Genomic DNA, 15,412 nt, shown 5'->3' on the forward strand with positions numbered 1-15,412 from the left:
CTACTGCAGTGAGGTTTACTGTCTAGGTGAGTTTGTTTGCTGTAAAATGTTTGATTTACTGTATTTCCCCAGTTTGCACAATGCTGTGAACAGTTTCAATTAAATATTATCAAGAGTGCATATGGAGTGTCTTGATTGTCCTTTACAATTTATGGTTTTCAACATGCCATGCATGCGGTCCGGACTTGACATGTCATTGGGAAGCACCTACAAAGACATCCGTCACAATGGGAACATGTTCAGACCATGTGATTTTGTGACCAAAGGTGCTGGTCTAATGACTTGTAATTGTGACAGCCCTGACACTTTGTTTGGTATCAGTACTTGCTTTTGATGAATGTATTGTCTGTTTTGCTCAAGGGATTTGTTGTTGATGCATTGACAACTTATTTTGGACACCTGACTTTTCTTTTTGATGGAGTGACTCACTTTTGCAAGTTATCCACCATGTTTTGCAGTTTGCACTAATTGTTTTGAGAAGTGCCTTAGTAGTGGTGGAGAGTTCAATTCTGTTGTGAGAAATGCACCAAAGCGACTGAGAAAAACTGTAATATTGTAGAAAAACTCAAATAAAACCTTTTCCAACACCTTCCCCCTGGTAGGCGCTACAGGGCACACCAAAACAAGCAGAGATCTGTACAGCTTCTCTCCAAAGCCCACTTAGGACAGTCACATAGAGTTTGTACTTAAAACATCTGCTGCTGAATCAAGGCAAGCTGTGTATACAGTCTTATACAAACATAGATAGATAGATAGATAGATAGATAGATAGATAGATAGATAGATAGATAGATAGATAGATAGATAGATAGATAGATAGATAGATAGATAGATAGATAGATAGATAGATAGATAGATAGATAGATAGATAGATAGATCAATCGATCGATCGGAGGTTTCAGCGGATGAACTCTCCTTTCCAGCACCCTGGTATAGACTTTCCCAGGGAGGCTGAGGAGTGTGATCCCCCTGTAGTTGAAACACATCCTCCGGTCAACCCTTCTAAAAGATGGGGACCACCACCCTGGTCTGGCAGTCCAGAGGTACCACCCCTGATCTCCATGCAACATTGTAGAGGCGTGTCAACCCTACAACATTCAGAGCCTTCAGGAGCCACCCCAGGTGCTCTGCCAGCAAGGAGTTGTTTACGTGACCTCGCACCCAGAGATAGGTGAGTCGTCCCCCTCCTCCCCAGACTCTCCTTCCTCCACGGAAGATGAGCTAGTGGCATTAAGAAGGTCCTCGAAGTATTCCTTCCACCGCACAACAATGTTCTCAGTCGAAGTCAGCAGCGCTCCACCCGCTCTATACACAGTGCAGGTAGAGCACTGCTTTCCCCTCCTAAGTCGCCTGATGGTTTGCAAGAATCTCTTCGAGGCAGTCCAAAAGTCTTTTTCCGTGGACTCTCTGAACTTCTCCCACTCTGGAGTTTTTCTGCTTGGCCTGTCGGTAACTATCAGCTGCCTCCGAAGTCCCATAGGCTAACCAAGCCTGATAGGACTCCTTCTTCATCCTAGTGACTCCCTTCAACTCAGCTGTCCACCATGTGGTTCGGGGGTTACCACCAGGCTCCTTCCCCAGCAGAAGGGTGACATTCAATCACCCAATTGCTTACCTTTGTAGCCGGAGGTCGATCCGCTGCCGCCCTGACCGCCACCAGGCACACGTTGCACCCAACCCTTATGGTGCCTCCAGCAGGTGGTGGGCCTGCAGGAGGTTGGGCCCATGTCACTTTTTCGGGCTGTGCCCACCCAGACCACATGGACTAAGGCCCAGCCACCAGACGTTCACCCTCAGGCACCCTCCACGGGCCTGGCTCCAGGGCGGGGCCCCAGTAACCCTATCCCGGGCAGCGTAAACTCTTCCCTTGATTGTACATTCATAGGGGTCTTTTGAATCGCTCTTTGTCTGGTCCCTCAACCAGGACCAATTTGCAATGGGAGACCTTCAGGCAACATAGTTCCTTGGATCCCTGAGACACAAAAAGTCCTCCACCACGATAAGGTAGCGATTCACGAAGGGGACTAACAACTCATCCATTCCTTATTTATTCTGGCATGTTTGCAACATAAATATGGTTTATATGTTATTTGGTTCTGTGTCATCTTGTCAGAATTGTCTCTTGTCTACTCTGCTGTGTACGCTGAGAGCAAAGAAATAACCAGAGCCCAATAAAGATGATTCTGATTCTGATTAATTGACTGTTGCAAGAACCTACAAAGCAACCAGAGTGCTAGATCTTAAAATCTCCAGTGTCAACTTATCCTTAGGTCTTATAATGAGTTCCAACAGAGGACAAGTACGATAAGTGCAGTAGGAAAATGTTCTAAGGAAATATATGCTAAATAAAACTGGTCTTCCCCCTAGACCAGAGAATTATGACCCTTTAGTGGGTTAGCCCATGAAGGGTTTCCATGTCACCCACTGAGAAGTTTCATTTTTCACTCAGAATCCACAGAGAGACCCCTGTACTTTGAGTTTAAATGCATATAGAATGTATGGGATTTTCATGTGCACTGATAGTTGATGTAAAAGACAAACAAGTCTACAATATTAATATTAAATGGGATGTATAATTCTCATGGGGGGATATCAGAGATATCTGAAAGTAACATGAATCCTTCATCCAAGCAAAGTTGGGCATCGTATCATAATTTAAACACTAATCTGCAGTGGTTTATATACTCTATGTACTACATACTGACTACTAATTCAGTTAGTGAAGGGAAATGCAGTGAATAATATTCTTGATTGGTCGTACAGCACCGCTAATCATTTCTATGCTTTGGAAATTGTCTGTAATCCACCACAGAATTAAATAAACTCTGTTTTGCATTTTCTTTGTAACTGTACTGGTGTCTGACCTACAAGCCTATCTAAAACTCTTCAACATGTTTATGTTTCACAGCAGATTTTCCAAAGCCAGAGCCAGGAGTACTCTGCAAACACTTGTGAAGAGAGTGAGGCTGCATTCAGACAGACAACACTGCGCATAAAGACCCAGCAGTCTTTCTCATCTGAAAGCAGTGAATGGCCTGTATCAAATGAGGGTGCCAACTCAGAGAGGTGTAGCAAGAATAATAATTGTGTACACGGTAATAACTGAAAGTGTATGTGTCAAAAAAAACAACCCAAGGCAACAGAAAAAACAGAATCAGATTGTACACATGCTCGTTTCCAGCTCCCACATAAATTTGTACACAGTAACAGGCCTAATATTCCACTCTCTATTTGCCAGCATCTGATCACAAATTGTTGGTGCAAAACACCTCATAAAGAAGAAAAAAAGTAAATGTTTAAACACTTGTTCACTCCAACCACTTTATATTTACGTTGCACCATGCAGTTGCATTATGCTCCAAAGGTGAAGATGGCAGATAAAGTAAATACAGAAAGCAAAGTGAGTTGCTGGTGCTACTAAACTATATAAAAACTAACATTTTATTTATTAATATCTTACAGTTTTTTACAGACGCTAGGACACATGTCTCAATAAAACAGAAATAAAACAATTGGGACATGGAATGTCACCTCTCTGGTGGGGAAGGAGCCTGAGTTAGTGCGTGAGGTTGAGAGGTACTGGCTAGATATAGTCGGACTCACCTCTATGCATGGCTTGGGCTCTGGAACCAGTCTCCTGGAGAGGGGCTGGACTCTGTCTCAGTCTGGAGTTGCCCCTGGTGAGAGGCAGCTTGCTGCCGGTACGTTGGGGATCTTCCTGGTGGATGAAAGGGTTTGTTCCCTGCGCCTTAGGGTCGGGGAACGGGTCCTGACTGTCATCTGCGCTTATGCTGAAAATGTTGAAATGTACTCACTCACTTTTTATTATTATTTGTAAATATGTGTACAAATGGTTGGTTTTTTGTACTGTTTTTATCAATAAATCTCAGCAACAAAGGACATACACCCATGTGTGTTGATTTCTCCCTAAGATGGCAAACTGAAACACTCCAAGTTGGTGACTTTTGGAGATTTGTTTCCCTGGATGATTGAGAATGCATCAAGATGAAACACAAAAGGAAGTGCACAGCTTTTAGCAGCTCCCCCACCCCCTCAATCACACACCCCCACTCCCCTCCCTCCAGAATTCCCAGGTAACAACCTAATTTACATATGAATGACTAGCCAATTTAGCTTCCACTTGGCTGAAGCTAAAGCTTAGCTAAAAGCCTACCAGCCATTTGGCTGCTCTCCGGGTTTTATAGGTAGAAAGGTAGAAGCCTGGGGATGTGAGTAGGTAGGCCGTAGGCCGTAGTAGGCCGTAGGTCGATGATCGATTTTGTAATCGTATCAGCAGACCTGCGACCATATGTTCTGGACACCCGGGTAAAGACAGGGGCTGAGCTGTCAACTGATCAACACCTGGTGGTGAGTTGGATCAGGTGGCGGGGGAGGACGCTGGACAGACCCGGTGCACCTAAACGCGTAGTGAGGGTGTGCTGGGAACGTCTAGCAGAGGCCCCAGTCCGCGAGATCTTCAACGCACACCTCCGGCAGAGCTTCGACAGCATTCCGAGGGAGACTGGGGACATTGAGTCCGAATGGATCATGTTCAGTGTCTCCATTGCCGAAGCTGCTGCATTGAGCTGCGGCCGCAAGGTGGTTGGTGCCTGCTGTGGTGGTAATCCCCGAACCAAATGGTGGACACCAGAGGTGAAGGGAGCCACCAGGCTGAAGAAGGAGTCCTATCAGGCTTGGTTAGCCTGTGGGACTCCAGAGGCAGCCGACAGGTACTGACAGGCCAAGTGGAATGCGGCTCGGGCAGTGGCTGAAGCAAAAACTTGGGTGTGGGAGGAGTTCGGAGAGGCCATGGAAAAAGACTTTTGGACTGGCAAACCATCAGGCGTCTCAGGAGGGGAAAGCGGTGCTCTACCTGCACTGTGTATAGTGCTGGCGGAGCGCTGCTGACTTCGACTGAGAAAATTGACGGGCGGGTGGAAGGTATATTTCGAGGACCTCCTTAATCACACTGACACGTCTTCCGAGGAGGAAGCAGAGTCTGGGGATGAGATCACTGAGGCAGTTAAACAACTTCTTGGTGGTAGACCCCCTGGTGTGGATGAGGTCCGCCCCGAGTTCCTGAAGGCTCTGGATGTTGTTCATCAGACTGCAAGAAGTAATGGAGAAGAGAAATATGTTGTTTTGGCACTGCACAGCTTTGAGCCATACACTTGGACCAGTTCTTTTAGAGACTGGTAGAAAATTTGCCCAAAAACATGCCAGACTCAAATAGACTCAAGAATATTGTAACTTATATTGGCAGCAGTGAGATGCCCAATTGTACTGCATATAATTTGCACCTGGCCTGATTCTCACTGAGTTAAAGTATCTATTCTGAAAATTATCTCCATAGTGGCAAATGATGAGTCATGATGCCTTCCCTTTCTACAGGGAAGCAGGCTAGAACCAGAAGATAAGGACTGAGCTAGTGTGCAGAGAACAGTGCAGATGGAGGAAGACCAGCAATGGAAATAGCTGAGCAGACCCAGTGTACGTGCAATAAAACTGAATATGAACCAAGCACCTCCAGGGTCATGTTGGGTATCCCAGTAACATAAGTCCTGCTACAGTGGCATCCACCCTCCTGACACACATGTCAGACCCATAGGACCTGCAGCCAGGCTGTGGCACAGATGTGACAGAGCTAGCCACCACTCATCCCAAGTAGGTGGTGGTGCACCAGCAACAGCGTAAGATGCTGGTACAAACGGAGTGACAGTGCAGTTGTTGGAGACTCTAGCTCTGTCTGAGTCATTTCATCAAGCGCTGCCGCTACCAGTGATCACGTTGCACAAGATGCAGAGTGGGATGATCCTGAATCCTTTCTGGATATGTTCGAGGCCACGGAGTTAAGTAAGTAAGCAAAATGTTATTTATATAGCACCTTTCAAGATAGAAATCACAAAGTGCATCATAGAAAAATACCAGAGCATTTAAAACAAATAAAAACAAAAAAAGTTAACAAACACAATTCCAAAAACATGAGTTTTTAATAGTTTTTTTTAAAAGAGACTATTGAGTCCACAGACCTCAAGCTCAGATAAAGACAGTCCCAGAGTCTGGGGGCCACAGAGACAAAAGCTCTCTCTCCCTTAGTTCTTGGTGCAGGCATGCCAGTGGCCACGGAAGAGTGTTCACAGTGGATAACGCCCCTGCTTTCCAGAGAGGCCATGCGTCGTGAGACAAGCTCAAGGATGTCTGTTGGGCTCCTTAGAACGTCCATCAGAGACACACCATACTAAGCATTTTCTCTCTGCCTCATCTCATCAGGTCCTGGCAACTCAGGGACTGCATCCAGGTCACAGGGAGTCATGCAGATGTCAGGGCAGGAGTGCTGGAGATGCAGGCATAAATATCCCATAGTGTCCGTAGAAATTAAATACAAGGGCAAAAAGTATAGAGTTAAGGCTTTGATTAGCTCTCTTTACTTCTCGATACCGATTGGTCCAGTGGGTTAAAAACTTGGTGGGACAATGTGTAAGGGTTTACTGACGACAGATAGGCAAATGTGATTCTTGTGCTGCATGCAGTCCGCCAATTGCTCCAGAGAGGAGTTATAATAATGGCTGGTCACATGAGATACAGCAAAATTGTAGTGAATTTTATTGTTCCTGCAACTGGGGGGATGTGTGCTGGTGGTGCACATGTTGCCTGGAATGTCAGCTGGCAACACATTACCTTTAATGGAGGTCCAGTTTGAGCATGGACTCGATCATGCCATTTCACCAGAGTGTGTTGGGATATCACTTTGTATTATTTATGCAACACAGTATCCCAAAACAGAGTCTCTGCAAAGAGTGTAGTCAGGGGCTGTTTCAGGTCATCTCCTAAATCAGCATCCTGAAAGAGGTACTGACTGTCAGGGCACATTGTTCATGTCTCGCTTGATAAAACAACCGTGCAAATTACTAGGCTTTAAATAAGTCTGACTAAACGTCTACCTCCTCAGACCGATCTTTTCTCCCTTTGTACCATTATTGTTTGGCAGGACGCACGGTCGATCATTGTATTATTTAAGGAAAGCTGGGAAGAATATCCAAGATTCAGTTCGTCTTGGACCTGAAGCAACACTACACATGCTGGGGAGACTACTATGGGAGGATTTGCTCCAGGAATGCCAGCAGCACCTATACAACAGAAGGGCTAGACTGAGACAATTGATACCAGGAGACAGTCTTTCTTCCAGCTCCAAACTACTCACCAAGTAGTCTGTACTCACCCTTTGTGGTCACCCAGTGAGTCCGGGACATACACTATACTTTATAAAGCACTTGGAGTGCTCAGGTAGAGTAGAAAAGCTATATAACCAGTCCATTTACCATCCATTTATCATTTACTATGAACTTGTGCCATGGAGCAGAACTGGAGCCACACAAACATACTACCTAAACCTTATCAAAGCATGGAGAGAGGCAGACTCTGCTTCTTTGGTGAGCCTGGTAAAGGATAGACATCAGTTAGGGCTTGAGGTGCCAAATTCATCCATTTCATCCTCCCTCCTTTGTGATGACCGTCTCACACTGGTCCAGAGAGTGGATTTTGGTGCAATGCAGATGTGTTCTGCAAAGCGTGACTACCAGGCAAACAGTATGGTTCAAATTCACTTTTATTGCTGCCACAGTGTGTTCACCCAGCTAAGTGCCTCTGTCGATCATATCCCATAGTCTGCTTTATGATTCATGCCTGGCAACGCATTCTGCAAAAAATGCACTATTTTGTGTGTTAAGTTACTACATGGAGAACAAAGCATCTGGTACTAGGAGCAGCAGCACAAGTCACAAAGATGTGGAAAAACAAACTAGTTTCCTTCACATTCACATTTTTTAAAAATCTCAAATTCCAAAACAACATCTTATTTGAATTTATCACAAGCTATCTGTAACTCCTTGAGACCTTGTCCCTTACTTGGGAGCCATTTTTAACATTTTTCATTCCTTTGAGCTCTGTGATATTAGTTGGACCTGACAGTATAAAAACCATCAAAAACCATGACCAAAAAAGTATTGTCATTGAAGACAAAGTCTGTTTTTTCCAAAGTAAGTCTTGATATGGGAATAGTGGGTTTACAACCCAACATTCAAAAAAGTTGGTATGCTCTGTAAAATTCATACAACAGAACAGAAGAACAGAGAAAATATCAAAGGTTTAAACCAAGAAAATGTGCCCTTTTCAAGCAGCAGCACATCTCACAGAGTTGAATCCTTTTTGTCTGTGCGATTCTGGGAACTCAGGAGATCAGTTCTTGGCCTTCTGTTATCCCGTCTAGTGTGAGCGTTGATGTGTGTGTCTTGTCCCTTGTACACAGATACTTGTCCAAATTCTCTTCATCTTTTAGTGATATGTCCTTTAGAGGAAGTCTTTACAATTTTACTTTGATGGAAATTATTTTGATTATTTTTTATTTGGAAACACTTGTCTCCATGGAGATCAACAGAAACAAGCCTGAACAAAACCAGCTCACAGCGCTCACACTATACACTGAACATGTTCATCAATTTATTATTCAAATAATTATTTAGGATTATGTGCCTGACTCAGTACATGTTGATCTGACTTTCATTTTATATGATATTAAATATATATACATTCAGAATTGTTATACTTTAATGTAGGATAAATGTCAGGAATACAAGTGAACTATCAACAATACAAAGACATGTTAACTGATTATAAACTGAATGAGTCAACCAGTGAAAAGTACAATTTGGATTCCTTGTCTCCTTCCCTTTTTTCTTTCCCTCGCCCTCTTTTTTTCTTGTCCCTGTGTTTACATTTTGTTTGGACTACAGGAAGCCATTCTTAAAGCAGTGCTACAGATAGAGTAGCATGTGCGTATGGATGTGTGGATAAGTGCGTGAGTGATGCTGGAGTTTCTGGCACAGAGCCAACTGACCATAAATAAAGCTCTAAAAAAATGGAAATCTCATTTGTCTGCTGGTAGAGAGAGAGGGGGGGGAGGGAGGGGGGGAGGTAGTAGTAGTAAATGGAGACTGTATATTTTCGGAATTTCTGCCAAGAGCATTTTTAAGCATTGTTTAAGATTCTTGGTATCACTGGTGTTAAGTCAACTCAGCATTAAGTTGATTTAAATCAGTATTAAGTCAACTATGTTCTGATGTACCCCAACAAAGGGGCAATGAGACTCTCCGGTTAGCTAAAATGATGAAGATCCATATGAAGCTCTACAAGTCTGCACACTGGTTGAGTAGTCAGTTGCAGGTTTGTCAGCCAGAAGTCTAGTTGGGAATGTTGTGCCCTGCATCAATTGCTACTCTTTAGTTGTTGTTTTGAATAATATCTTTTTTGCCTTTTCTTTTTGGTTTTACTTGCTGGTTGGTTTAAACACTTAAAAACTACTTGCTTAGGAAAAATGTATGGTTTGGGATCATTCATAACAGTGAGCCTTCACGTTAAAAAATTATTATGAAAGTCTCGTACATCACCGGAGGACATTTGTGTGTAAAACCAGCAGCTCCTGGTTTCATTTGGAATGATATTTCAGTTCATACACATACAGTAGCAATAAAAAGTCTTATTTTATTTAAATCTGTTAAAAGGAAACATGTCTGGGGTTTTTTGGCCAACAGCAGATGCATCAATTTAAGGACTAGATGCATCTCTCAGTGTCAGGATTTTGCAGGATTTTATCCAGCAAAAATGTTATCTGTATCTTAAGGACATGACTTTCATCTACTTTCCTCATAAAGTCTTTTAAGCATGTACTGCGTGCCATGCTGAGATTATCTTTGTATAAAAATATGATTTTATGATGTCAAACCGGAAAAAGTTATCAGTTTTTGCTGCTAGTGAAAAGTTCCTAAAGCTGCCATTTAAAGCTGGTTCTTTGCTGAAGGGCAAATAATAAAGATTTACTTCAGTTTTCAGTTGCCTTAAAGCACTTGATGCAAATGAGACTTTTATTATTACTATTTTATTTATTTATTTGCAGTAAAACTACTAAAATTACTCGTATCAGGTCATGCTTTTCTTGAGCTTACTGCCAGAAAACTAGGGTTCACCTTTTCCAGTTTAATATTTGTTTATTGTAAAAGCCACTTATATTGCCTACCTATGGACAAGAATAGAATAAAATAGATTTATTTCCTTTTGGTTAGACACAGTACAGACAATGTTTATAATTCTCGTTCCAGCAGCAGTCTTTTCAATAAACAGTCTGACACTCTGATAAATTGCTGCAGTCCAACACGGTTTGTTAACACTGTTCTTCTCTCCCTCTCTATCTTTGGCTAGCACTACTTCTCCATCTCATGCATGCTTGTAGAGCAAAAAAAGCTGCAGCCTTAACAGTATTTCATTTTTTTTCTTAAGCATGCCTATTTTTAAACAAAATCTTCCATCCATCTGCTTATCCTTTTCAGGCTCGCGTAGGGGCGCTGGAGCCTACCCCAGCTGTCATAGGGCAGGAGGCGGGGTACACCCTGGAGCGGTCGCCAGTCTGTCGCAGGGCTAACACGCAGAGACAGACAACCATTCGCACTTATATTCACTCCCACTGGAGCCTGATGGTGGAATTGAACGCAGGACCTTCTTGCTGTGCGGCAACAGTGCTAACCACCCTGCCACCCTGCTACCCTAACAAAATCTTTATCAGGGTTAAATTAGTAAACGCTCTAGTTTACACCATGCTCCAGTGGCCTCTTTTGCACGTCTTTGCTCTTGCTTCTTTGGGTTTTCCCTTTACCAGGTTGTGACTCTGAAAGATCTGCACCTGATATTTTAACAAATGAAAAGTTTTTTCCATAGGCAGGGCAGCAATGACTCATTTTGCCCTCCTCAGTTTGGGACACTAACCTGTCCCATCCTGGACCTTCTAGTCTACTAGTACAAATGAACTGTACTGTCAGAGTGCAGCTGGGTCACAGCCAGCAATAACACTGATTTTGCTGCAAGGAGGGATTTGGCATTTTGCTTCAGTTCAGCAAGAACTGGAGTTAAGACAGCACTGAAGTGATCCAAAAGGATAGTGGGTCAAGCCTGGTTTCCTCCTGCTCTGATAACTATGCTGCATTATAGACAGGGCAATAGAGTTCTGACAGAATGTTAGTCTATGCTTTAAATCAGTGTTTAACATTTTCTTGTCTCATGAAGTACAAATAATTCTATATCTACTGAAAAGCATACTTCACAGTGATCGGTCGATCGGGCAATACTCAGTTAAAGTTAGTCCTCCATATTCAGCAACACTGATATCCCGTATTCAGTCAGACCAAACCTCTTTGCAGCTTTATTGGGTGAAACGTTCCAACTCAGCTGGCACTACTGTAACTTTGCCAACATAAACAGGTGACATGTTGGCTCAGAGCAGGGTCTGGGTCAGAATCTCCCTGTTTCTATGTAAAGTTTACGTGTTCTCACTGCGCCTGCACAAGTCTGAGTGAAGTCACACTCTCCATTCTTGGCATTAGTGTTTGATTGATTTTTTTTATCGTCTTGTGCATGCATTTTCCTCTCATATCAGTTTAAAAGCACTTGCACAGCTGAATGTATGAATATTAACCTTAATATTTGCATTAACTTGACTAGAACTTAATTTATACATGCTACTTGCAGCTGCTCCCTTGTCACCAGGGACCGCCACAGTGAGTAGCTCCACATGTTTGATTTGGTGGATGTCCTTCCTGACACAAGCCCAAATGGGAATTGTTTCCCTGGCTCGAAGACTTAGCAATTAACAGTCTTAACAATTTATATAAAGGGATAAAAAAATAATTTAAAAAAATTCAAAAGCCTCAATGGCATGTTTTAAAATACTGCAATTGCAAATTTCTGTTCAAACTTAAAGTCTACAGTCAACTACAAAAATCTAGAATCAATTACACCAAAAAAAGTTTAATTCAGTGTCACTCCGTTTAAAAAACGAGTGAAAAGCAATATTCATGCAAAGTACAGTATCTGTATAAGCACATGCCTGTCTCTGTGTCCTTTCTTCTTCTTTTTTGACTTTGTGTGCCTGCCATGGTGGTCCCATCCATTAACTCATGTTTCATGTTTGATGTCCAGCCATTAGTACAATCACATTATCCATTCTATCCTGCTGTATGGGCCTACTGTATGGGGCCTGTGTGTGTGTGTGTGTGTGTTGTACTGTCTAATCTTAAGGCCAACGTAATTAGCAGTGACCTCATGGTACAGGACAGCGCCAGCACTGCTAATGACCCCTAATGACCTCATAGCTCAAAGTCAGTGAGTATATTCCACATCCTTAAATGGTTTTCTGTCAGTATTACCAAGTTTATGGACGCTACGATAGCCAGTAAATAACAAAAAATAGCTAAAACATGAGTGTGTTTTGATCTCATTGTCATTTTTTTTACAATAAAGATATCACAACGTCTGATTCTGCAGACAGCTGGCTAGAGCAGAAAGAGGTGCATGTTTTTCTTGCTTTTTTGTACAGACATGGTCGTTTCCTAAAAACCTGAAAAAATGAGTCTGACAATTTGCATGAGCTCTGCTTTATAATGTACAACTGAATATCATGCTATTGTTTTGCAACTGTGTCATACAGCAGAATAAATGCTAGAGGTAATAAAGAAATTTACTCATCAGTGTCTTGCCACCCTAAGGTCAACTCTGTGTGACCCTATGATTCACTGACGTTTGACAACTCAAATAGCAACTATCTTTAGCTCACAAGCTTTTGTGACTGTGTGTGTGTGTGTGTGTGTGTGTGTGTGTGTGTGTGTGTGTGTGTGTGTGTGTTCTGTCTCCAACATGGCCCCAGGCATGTTGTTGCTTACCTCATTAAGCCGTTAAAGATTTGCCAGATCACCATCACACACAGACACACAAGCACACTGCAGCCTTTTGTGCTGTGTGGCAGCATTAGTGTCCATGTCTGTTAAGCTTTTGACAAAGAAAGACCTAAAATGTAGCTGAGAAGCCATTTCCACTGCTAAGTTACATGTCAGATGTATGTGTCTTTGTGTAGCCCACACAGAGAACTTAAAGCTAAAAGGGTAATTTCTCTTCGTTAGTGTTCGTTATGAACATGTAGCCTGCAGACAAATAAGACACACAAGAACTTGCTGTACAAGGCACTGTAGCATGGGATAATATGCCAAGCTAGTTCTATGTAGCCCAATAGAGGAACATTCACAGCATGTGATTCTGTTGCTTTCTGACAGCAGCGAGATCTTGAATGTATCCTTGCAGACTACTCCTTACCCCAGAAATTAAAAATGGGAAAGAACAATTGCTTGCAATGCCTGTTAATGCATCCATATCCTTGCTGCAAATAAGTTTGTGCAAATAGATATTACTGCAAGCAGTTAGCGCCACGTGGTCTTCCCAAGTTAATCATCTCTTAATCAAGAAATAGCAATATTTAGAAATATTTCACCCATACTGGCTTCTCTTCACTAGCTCCCTGTTAAATCCAGGATCTAATTAAAAATATTCTCATTGCATACGAGGTCTTGAATAATCAGGCTCCATCTTATTATAGAGACCTCATAGTACCATATCACCCCAATAGAGTACTTTGCTCTCACTGCAGGCTTACTTGTGGTTTCTAGATATTTAAAAGCAGAATGGGAGGCAGAGCCTTCAGCTTTCAGACCACTCTTCTGTGACAGATGCCCTACTGTTGCTTTTAAGATAAAGGGCTTAAAACTTTCCTTTTTAACAGAGCATATAGTTAGGACTGGGTTGGGTGACGCTTAGTTATGCTGCAATAGGCCTAGGCTCCTTCAGGCTTTCCATGGCACAGAGTTTCTCCTTCACTCACCCCCACTCACGCACTTACTCGTGTTTAAATACTCTCTGCATTTAATCATTAGTTATTATTTTTCTGTGGCTCTCTTCCACAGCATGTCTTTGTCCTGTCTTCCTCCCCTCACCCCAAACCAACTGAGGCAGATGGCCGCCCCTCCCTGAGCCTGGTTCTGCCGGAGGTTTCTTCCCGTTGAAAGGGAGTTTTTCCTTCCCACTGTCGCCAAAGTGCTGCTCATAGGGGGTCACCTGATTGTTGGGATTTTCAGTTTTCTCTGTATCATTGTAGGGCTTTACCTTACAGTATAACACGCCTTGTCAAACTAAGCTACACCTTTTCTTGTGGGTTCACAGACATCTTTTCATTACCAGCAGTTTTCTGCACATATTTTTTTTCATAAAAAAACATAAATCTGATTAAAAGTTTTGTTTTACATGCCATGTGATGTTATAACCATCCTGGACTTGTACAAAAAAGCTGTTCCGTCCTCTCTCTCTTACACACACACACACACACACACACACAGTGGCTTGCAAAAGTATTGGGCCCCCTTGAACTTTCCCACATTTTGTCACATTACAGCCACAAACATGAATCAATGTTATTGGAATTCCAGGTGAAAGACCAACACAAAGTGGTGCACACGTGAGAAGTGGAACGAAAATCAGACATGATTCCAAACATGTTTTACAAATCAATAACTGCAAAGTGGGGTGTGCGTAATTATTCAGCCCCCTTTGGTCTGAGTGCAGTCAGTTGCACATAGACGTTGCCTGATGAGTGCTAATGACTAAACAGAGTGCACCTGTGTGTAATCTAATGTCAGTACAAATACAGCTGCTCTGTGACGGCCTCAGAGGTTGTCTAAGAGAATATTGGGAGCAACAACACCATGAAGTCCAAAGAACACACCAGACAGGTCAGGGATAAAGTTACTGAGAAATTTAAAGCAGGCTTAGGCTACAAAAAGATTTCCCAAGCCTTGAACATCCACGGAGCTCTGTTCAAGCCATCATTCAGAAATGGAAGGAGTATGGCACAACTGTAAACCTACCAAGACAAGGCCGTCCACCTAAACTCACAGGCTGAACAAGGAGCGCGCTGATCAGAAATGCAGCCAAGAGGCCCATGGTGACTCTGGACGAGCTGCAGAGATCTACAGCTCAGGTGGGGGAATCTGTCCATAGGACAACTATTAGTCGTGTACTGAACAAAGTTGGCCTTTATGGAAGAGTGGCAAGAAGAAAGCCATTGTTAACAGAAAACCATAAGAAGTCCCGTTTGCAGTTTGCCACAAGCCATGTGGGGGACACAGCAAACATGTGGAAGAAGCTGCTCTGGTCAGATGAGACCAAAATGCAAAACGCTATGTGTGGAAAACTAACCCTGCACATCACTCTGAACCATCCCCACTGTCAGATATGGTGGTGGCAGCATCATGCTCTGGGGGTGCTTCTCTTCAGCAGGACAGGGAAGCTGGTCAGAGTTGATGGGAAGATGGATGGAGCCAAATACAGGGCAGTCTTGGAAGAAAACCTCTTGGAGTCTGCAAAAGACTTGAGACTGGGGCGGAGCTTCACCTTCCAGCAGGACCTCGACCCTAAACATAAAGCCAGGGCAACAATGGGATGGTTTAAAACAAAACATATCCATGTGTTAGAACGGCCCAGTCAAAGT

General features: G+C 43.0%; 1 long non-coding RNA gene across 1 annotated transcript in view; it reads right to left on the reverse strand.

Annotated features, from left to right (window-relative positions):
- LOC146667313 (uncharacterized) overlaps positions 1 to 15,412 on the reverse strand; it is a 34,704-nt gene that overhangs the window by 5,447 nt on the left and 13,845 nt on the right. The window contains exon 2 of the long non-coding RNA XR_014912037.1: positions 3,604 to 3,791. This is a non-coding gene — a long non-coding RNA (uncharacterized LOC146667313). The remainder of the gene's footprint in view (positions 1 to 3,603; positions 3,792 to 15,412) is intronic.

This window comes from Rhamphochromis longiceps, linkage group LG6, assembly GCF_057381845.1.
Source record: "Rhamphochromis longiceps isolate RC_006_pf linkage group LG6, R_longiceps_female_GT1.1, whole genome shotgun sequence".
Classification (NCBI taxonomy): Eukaryota; Metazoa; Chordata; class Actinopteri; order Cichliformes; family Cichlidae; genus Rhamphochromis; species Rhamphochromis longiceps.